Raw genomic sequence first — 7,146 nt, 5'->3', positions numbered from 1 at the left:
CTAATTGTAACATAGATACATTACTAGGTTCCCTCCTTTTCCCAGAGAGCAGGGTAAAGAAAGGAATAACATGTATTTACTGTCAAATATGAGTTATTTATTTATAAATAAAATATCATTCACTCTTCACAGGTATTATCAGGATGTATAGAATAGCACAAAGGTACAACTGATAAGTGTCAGAGCTTATGTTTGAATCCAGGTCTACCTGAACCCAAAATGTCATGTTCTTTTATAGGCACATAGCATATGCCTTCTCCAAAATATAAAGGCAGACACTGTAAAGAAGTTAGAAGGAAAAGAAAAGAATAATATGTAACATGGAAAGCCAAGAGGCTTCAGGAAGATCATAAGAGAAAAAAAAAGTCTTCAAGGAAAGGTAGATATTATTATTAAATCTTTATATCTCTACTCATTTTCTCTGTCTACAATTCCTGCTCCTCAGCCCCTGTTTCCCATACCAAGTTAACTTCTGGGTATCATTTAAGATTCAACTTGAAGGGGCACCTGGGTGGCTCAGATGGTTAAGCATCTGCCTTTGGCTCAGGTCATGATCCCAGGGTCCTGGGATCAAGCCCCACATCGGGCTCCTGGCTCAGCGAGGAGCCTGCTTCTCCCTCTCTGTCTGCCTCTCCCCCCTGCTCATGCTCTCTCTTTCTGTCTGTATCTCTGTGTCTCAAATGAATAAATAAAATCTTTAAAAAAAAAAAGATTCAACTTGAACTTTTTCTCTTCTATGAGTCTCTCCCTGATTCCTATAGGCAAATCTGAGTTCACGCCCCTTTGTACATGTATGGTGTCTTGCACATATCACTGTTAAGCATTAAAGGCATTGCAATTGTATTTTCCACAGTAAAGAGAGTTTATCATTCATGTTTGTATTTCTGATGCCTAATTCAGTGCCTGGTATACAGTAAGTGCAAAATAAATGAATAAATGAATGGATAACCCCTAAATTATTTCCTTAACCCTCACCTCTCACTGAAATGTGAGTTCCATATTTCCAACTGCTTCTAAGACATTTCTGCTTATTTGTCAAGGCATATGTCTAGCACTGTGCTTCCAGACAAACTTACTCTCCCAATCTCCAATCTTGAAAAAAAAATTCCTGTTACTTCTTTTTTTTTCCTCTTCAGATCTTTTTTTTTTATGTTCAGTTAGCCACTGTATAGTATACCATTAGTTTTTGATGTAGTGTTCAATGATTCATTAGTTGCATATAATACCCAGTGCACAACACGTGCCCTCCTTAATACCCATCACCCTGATCCCCCATCAACCCAACATCCTCCCCTCTGAACTCCTCAGTTTGTTTCCTGGGGTTCATAGTCTCTCATGGTTCCTCTCCCTCTCTGATTTCTCCCCATTCAGATTTCCCTCCCTTCCCCTGTGATCCTTAGTATGTACCACATATGAGTGAAACCATATGATAATTGTCTTTCTCTGCTTGACTTACTTCACTTAGCATAATCCCCTCCAGTTCCATCCATGTCAATGCAAATAGTGGGTATTCATCCTTTATGATGGCTGAATAATATTCCAACTTCTTTTTTTTTAACCCCACCATTCATTGACATAGTCTTTCATTTAAACAGTGAATATTTACATACTGAATCTTGAGAGTATAAGAATGAACAAGGTGCTGTCCTCAGGGAGTTCTTGGCAACTACACAATACAGTTATATAGAAGTAGACAAGTACACAAACAGCTGTAGAACAAAAAGACAGCCATGCAAGTGCTGTACTATGTCATAATTCTTCACTTTGATAAATGTTATCATAGAAATGTTCACCAGTCTCCTAATCCTACTCATTCTTTCTTGGCAAAATTCTTACTCAAACTTTGGCTCAATTCCTATGTTCACTGGCCCTGCCATTACACACCACAAGCCAGGCCCTGAATTCTAAACTATTATTATAAGAGCCTCCTCACTGTTCTCATTGCTCCCCTGCTCACTTCCCAATCCTCCTTTACACTCACTGCTAAGTACAGGATGTACAAGGATGAGCAAAACAGAGTCCTTGCCCTTGGGGACATTGTAGTCCAATGGAGATGAGAGATATTAAACAAAGAATTGCACAAATAAATATATAATTACAAATCGATATCATTGCTATGAAGGAAAAGAACATAGTACTCTGAGAAAGAATTAAAGGAGGGACTAACATAACATAACAAAAAAATTTAAAAAAGATGTATCCAATTAAAAAAAATTAAATTAAAAATTAAAAAAAATAAAGGAGGGATTCCTAATTTGCATTTAGATCAGAGAAGACCTCACCAAAAAAGTAACTTTTTTAAAAGTTTTTATGTTAATTACAGTTAGTTAATATATAGTGTAATATTAGATTTTGGTATGCAGTATAGTAAGTCAACACCTCCATACAACACCCAGTGCTCATCACAAATGCACTCTTTAATCCCCATCACCTATTTAACACATCCTCTCTCTCCCTTCCCTCTGGTAACCATTGATGTGTTCTCTATAGTTAAAAGTCTGTTTCTTCATTGGCCTCTCTCCCTTTTTTTCCCCTTTGCTCATTTGTTTCTTAAATCCCACATGTGAGTGAAATCGTATGGTATTTGTCTTTCTCTGACAGACTTATTCTGCTGAGAATGATACTCTCTAGCTCCATCTATGTCATTTCAAATGGCAAAATTTCATTCTTTTTATAGCTAAGTAATATTCCATTGTATATATATATATTTTTTCCTCAGATCTAGGATTAGGGTTCAATTTAGGGCTAGAATAAGGGTTAGGGTTAGGGTTATTACCAGTGTGAGGGTATGCATCTATTATCCTGCAGTTCAGAGACCTCTCCAGAGGGATATGTTTAGGGTGAGTGTTATGGTCAAGGTGAGGGATTAGGGTTAAGGGTTAGTGGCTACCCATTAGTGGTTAGCAGTTAGGGTTTGGGTTAAGATAAGGTTTGAATTAGAAGAATACTCTCTACTTCCATCCATGTTATCACACACGGCAAGACTTCTTTCTTCTCAAGGAAGTAACATTTGAACTGGTATCAGAAGAGTGTGTAGGAGTTAACCAAGTAAAAATAAAGAGGAATAATATACAAAGCAAAGAGATTTGTATATACAAAGATCTAAGTTAGTAATTGCAGAAATGGTGTTGGTGGCAGTATTAGTAGTGATGTTGGTCATCATAGAGTCAACTGGAATGCTCCTTCCCTCTTTGATGGCAACTTTCAAGTCCCAGGTCAAATAGCATCTTAATGGAACCTTACCATATATGACATTTGTCAGGACCTAGCATGTTTTCTATACTTTATCTCATTTCCTTTTTGAGATGTCTTTACTGGGCATCTTATACATATGAAACTGAGACATGGAATAATTTTTTCCAGGTCATAAGGTTATTAATCAGTGGAGGAAACCAGAATGTTAGTTTTTTGTTTCAAATATCTCTTTTCTATCAACAAAAACAAAAACAAAAACCCCACAAATACTTGCACAGGATAAAAATTCAGCCAGATTCCTTCCTTTTGGAGGTGGAGATAAATTTCCCTTCCTTGCATGTGGGTTGGACTTAGCAACTCACTTCTAAGGAATAGAATGTGGAAAGGGGGTAGTGATAAGTCATGTTTATTTCGTGCACATTCCAATGTGATGTGATGAGAAGGGCACTTACTTTGTGGTATTATTCCCCCCTTTCTAAACCAAACGAAACCAAACCAAACCAGACCAAATCAAACTAATAAACCAGACTAAATCAAACCAAACCAAAAAAACAAAAAACAAAAAACCCATCTCATCATGAAAAACCAAGAGACAAGAATATCACGGATTGGAGAAAAGTAAGGATATATGAAAACTAAATGCAATGTAGTGCCCTGTAATGAATCCTGGTAAAGAAAGGAAACATTTGTGGGAAACTGATCAAATTCAAATAAGGCCTGCAGTCTACTTAATAGTATTATACTAATGTTAATTTTTTAAGTTCTGAGAAATGAACTTTAAGATGTTAAAACTAGGGAAACCTGTACAGATGTTAAAACTAGGGAAACCTGTACAGAGTATAAAAAGGACTTCTTACTCTATCTTTGCAACTCTTTAAGTCAAAAATTCAACCAGTATAAAATTATATACAATCAAAAGTAGATATGTGTCTCAATTCTGACCTCTGGTACCCTATTTCCCTGCTGAGAGGCAACTACTAACAATTATCTATATATCTTTATAGAAAATTTCTATAATAAACTTTATTTATATATTTGAAATTTTCTTTTTATAAAATATATGCAGTTGTATGATGTGTATATGATATTCTTCATGTTGATTTTTAAAAATTGCTAAGCATCAGACTGGCTGGCTGTCTGTAGAGCCTGCTACTCTTGATCTCAAGGTTGTGGATTCGAGTCCCAAGCTGGGTGTAGAGGTTGGGTGTAAAATAAATAAATTTTGGGGGCACCTGGGTGGCTCAGTCATTAAGTGTCTGCCTTTGGCTCAGGTCATGATCCCAGAGTCCTGGGATTGAGCCCTGCATCGGGCTCCCTTCTCCGTGGGGAGCCTGCTTCTCCCTCTCCCACTCCCCCTGCTTGTGTTCCCTTTCTTGCTGTGTCTCTCTCTCTGTCAAATAAACAAATAAAATCTTTAAAAATAAATAAAAATAAAAATAAATAAATTTTTAAAAATTGCTAAGCATCACAAACCAGACAGATCCAGTTCTAGAATTAAATTTAGGTCACTCTGACTTCAAATTTAGTGCTTTATTCTACAAAATGCTACTTCCCCTTAGCCAAGAGGGTTTTTGTTTTCTTTTCTTGAAATTCATCCTATTGTCAGCTGAAATTCATTGTGGTCTTAAAGGACAATAGATTCAAGAAAGGTCAGGCACCATTGAGGAAGGGAGGAAAGAGGAGCTAAGGTAAGCCCAATAACACCTGGGGGAAAATACAAGTGCCAGCCCTTTAGCTCACTCTGAGGACAAAAGAGGCATAGCTGGGAATAACTCTCCTAAGTCAGGACTGGGAGCATGGCCAGCCCATGTAGCATGCTCACTCATGCCTGACAAAGGAGGCAGCAGGGACCTGGCTTTGAGTCCAGCCACTAATGGCTCATGCAGGATAGAAAGTAAGACTTTCTGGTTCCTCTTTTGGTTCTTCTGACAACAGAGCCAGAGCTCTTCAAACACTCAAGGGCAAGCATGAAGTATGGGTGTCAGGCAGAGCTGAACAAGGCAGATTTCCCTGCTGGGCACAGGTAAGGTTTCTGTTAATGGCCAGATTAGCCAAGGGCTCCTCTCCAAGTTCCAGTGCTCAACTGGACCAGGTTTGGTAGGATTTGGAGGGACACCCCATTCTATTCCTGTGTCCATACTGGGAAGATCTCATCAGTTCCTCTCTTGCTATGTCATAAGTGAGATCTGAGACCACAAAAAGATTGAGATTTCTAGTTTGTTTTTTTTTTCCCAGTTCTATCCTCTAAAGCTTTCTGACCCAGACCTGCAGCCTCCACAGACATATACTTCCTCCAAGTTCAACTTTCCTCTAATTAACTCAGGGAAGACTTGCCTCAATGGAACATTCATGAAGGAGAGCACATCAGAGTACACTACTTCTTTAGGACAACTTTATGGGTACAGAAGGCCTAGAAGAGTGGGTTCCTACTCCTGGGGCAGTCGGTCAAATGATTAGCAGAGAAACGTTCTGCAGAAGTTCTGGAGGGACTAGGTGGGAAGGGCCTGTGGGCTGGCCATGAGCCACCAGGATCTGTGATGCCTCCCACTCTTGAGCCAGGGTGCCATCTCTTCTTCCAGAAGTTCTATGGGAATCCAATGGGCCATTCCATCTCTCCTCCCTCTACCTTTCCAATCCTCTTCACCAGCACCAAACACTACACTTTGTCCTGAAATGGAGCGTCTCATGAAAGTGGAGTTCTGACTAAAGGGAGAGCAGTCATTGAGAAAAGTAAGAATTCCAGTGATGAATGGAAACTCTGGGGAGAATGAACTGTGTCAAGTTCATGTTTTCATTCATCCAGTCATCCTAAAGCCCATATTGATAGCTTATCTGACGAGACACTGGACTTCCTCCTGTAACGATGACTGAGACAGTTAATTTTCTGAAGGAGCTTACAGATCTAGATGTAAATAGGCAATTATAGTATCTGAATACTTGAAATATTTTTAAAGGGTGTAGGAAAGTAGAGAAGATGACTAGTCCCTTTGGAAGCACCACACAAAGACAGAGATGAATTTGAAAATCAGAAGGAAGGTTAGCCAGGTGGAGAAGGGAGTATGTGTAGGCAGAAATGATGTCACATGCAAAGGCACAGAAACAAAGGAAACTGACCTGTCAAATAAATGGTAAGAAACTCAACAGTGAAGCAGAGGAAGGACCAAAGGTGACACTTAAAGTTTAGGTTATGTTCATTTTGTATGCTTTGTTGAAAACCTCATAATTGCTCTTATTGTAAATTTTTCTGATTGTGGCTCTGTCACTTAATTTCCATGCAATTACAAAGTTTCTTAACTACAAAATTATTTATCTGCTTTAAATTTTTTTACTCATCTCTGATATAGAAAGGATAATGATGGCATTTAAATCATAGCTGTAAGAAGAAAATGAGAGAATGAATGTAAAGCACAAAGCATAAGTCTATTAGATACTCAGAATTGCTGGCTTGGTCATCATATGATTATAAACACTTTCATTCATAAGGTTTTTATTGCTATTATATAACAAAGGTAGCTCACTGTAGAAAATTTAGAAATATAGGAAATAAAAATAAGAAAATAAATCTCCACTTTTTACCAGTTGAAGTAGATCACTTTTAAATTTTGCATATACCCTTTCAGCCTCTTTCTATAAGCATATATTTACAAAATTAGAAATTAATCATATGTGTGCAGGGTTGCATCTTATTTTTTCATTTAATATTATATGGTGATTATTGCACTACAGCATTAAATGTTCTTCAAAATCACTTAAATGATTGCATGATATCTCCTTAAATTCATGCTTTGTAATTGAACCATTCATTCATCTATTTTTATTTATTTATTTATTTATTTATTTAATTCTTATGTTAATCCCCATACATTACATCATTAGTTTTAGATGAAGTGTTCCATGATTCATTGTTTGTGCATAACACCCAGTGCTCCATGCAGAATGTGCCCTCCTCAA

Source organism: Leptonychotes weddellii, chromosome 11, assembly GCF_054177405.1.
Source record: "Leptonychotes weddellii isolate Sample4059 chromosome 11, ASM5417740v2, whole genome shotgun sequence".
NCBI classification, from domain to species: Eukaryota; Metazoa; Chordata; class Mammalia; order Carnivora; family Phocidae; genus Leptonychotes; species Leptonychotes weddellii.
The sequence above is the reverse complement of the archived record's forward strand: the minus strand, read 5'-3'. Positions refer to the sequence as shown.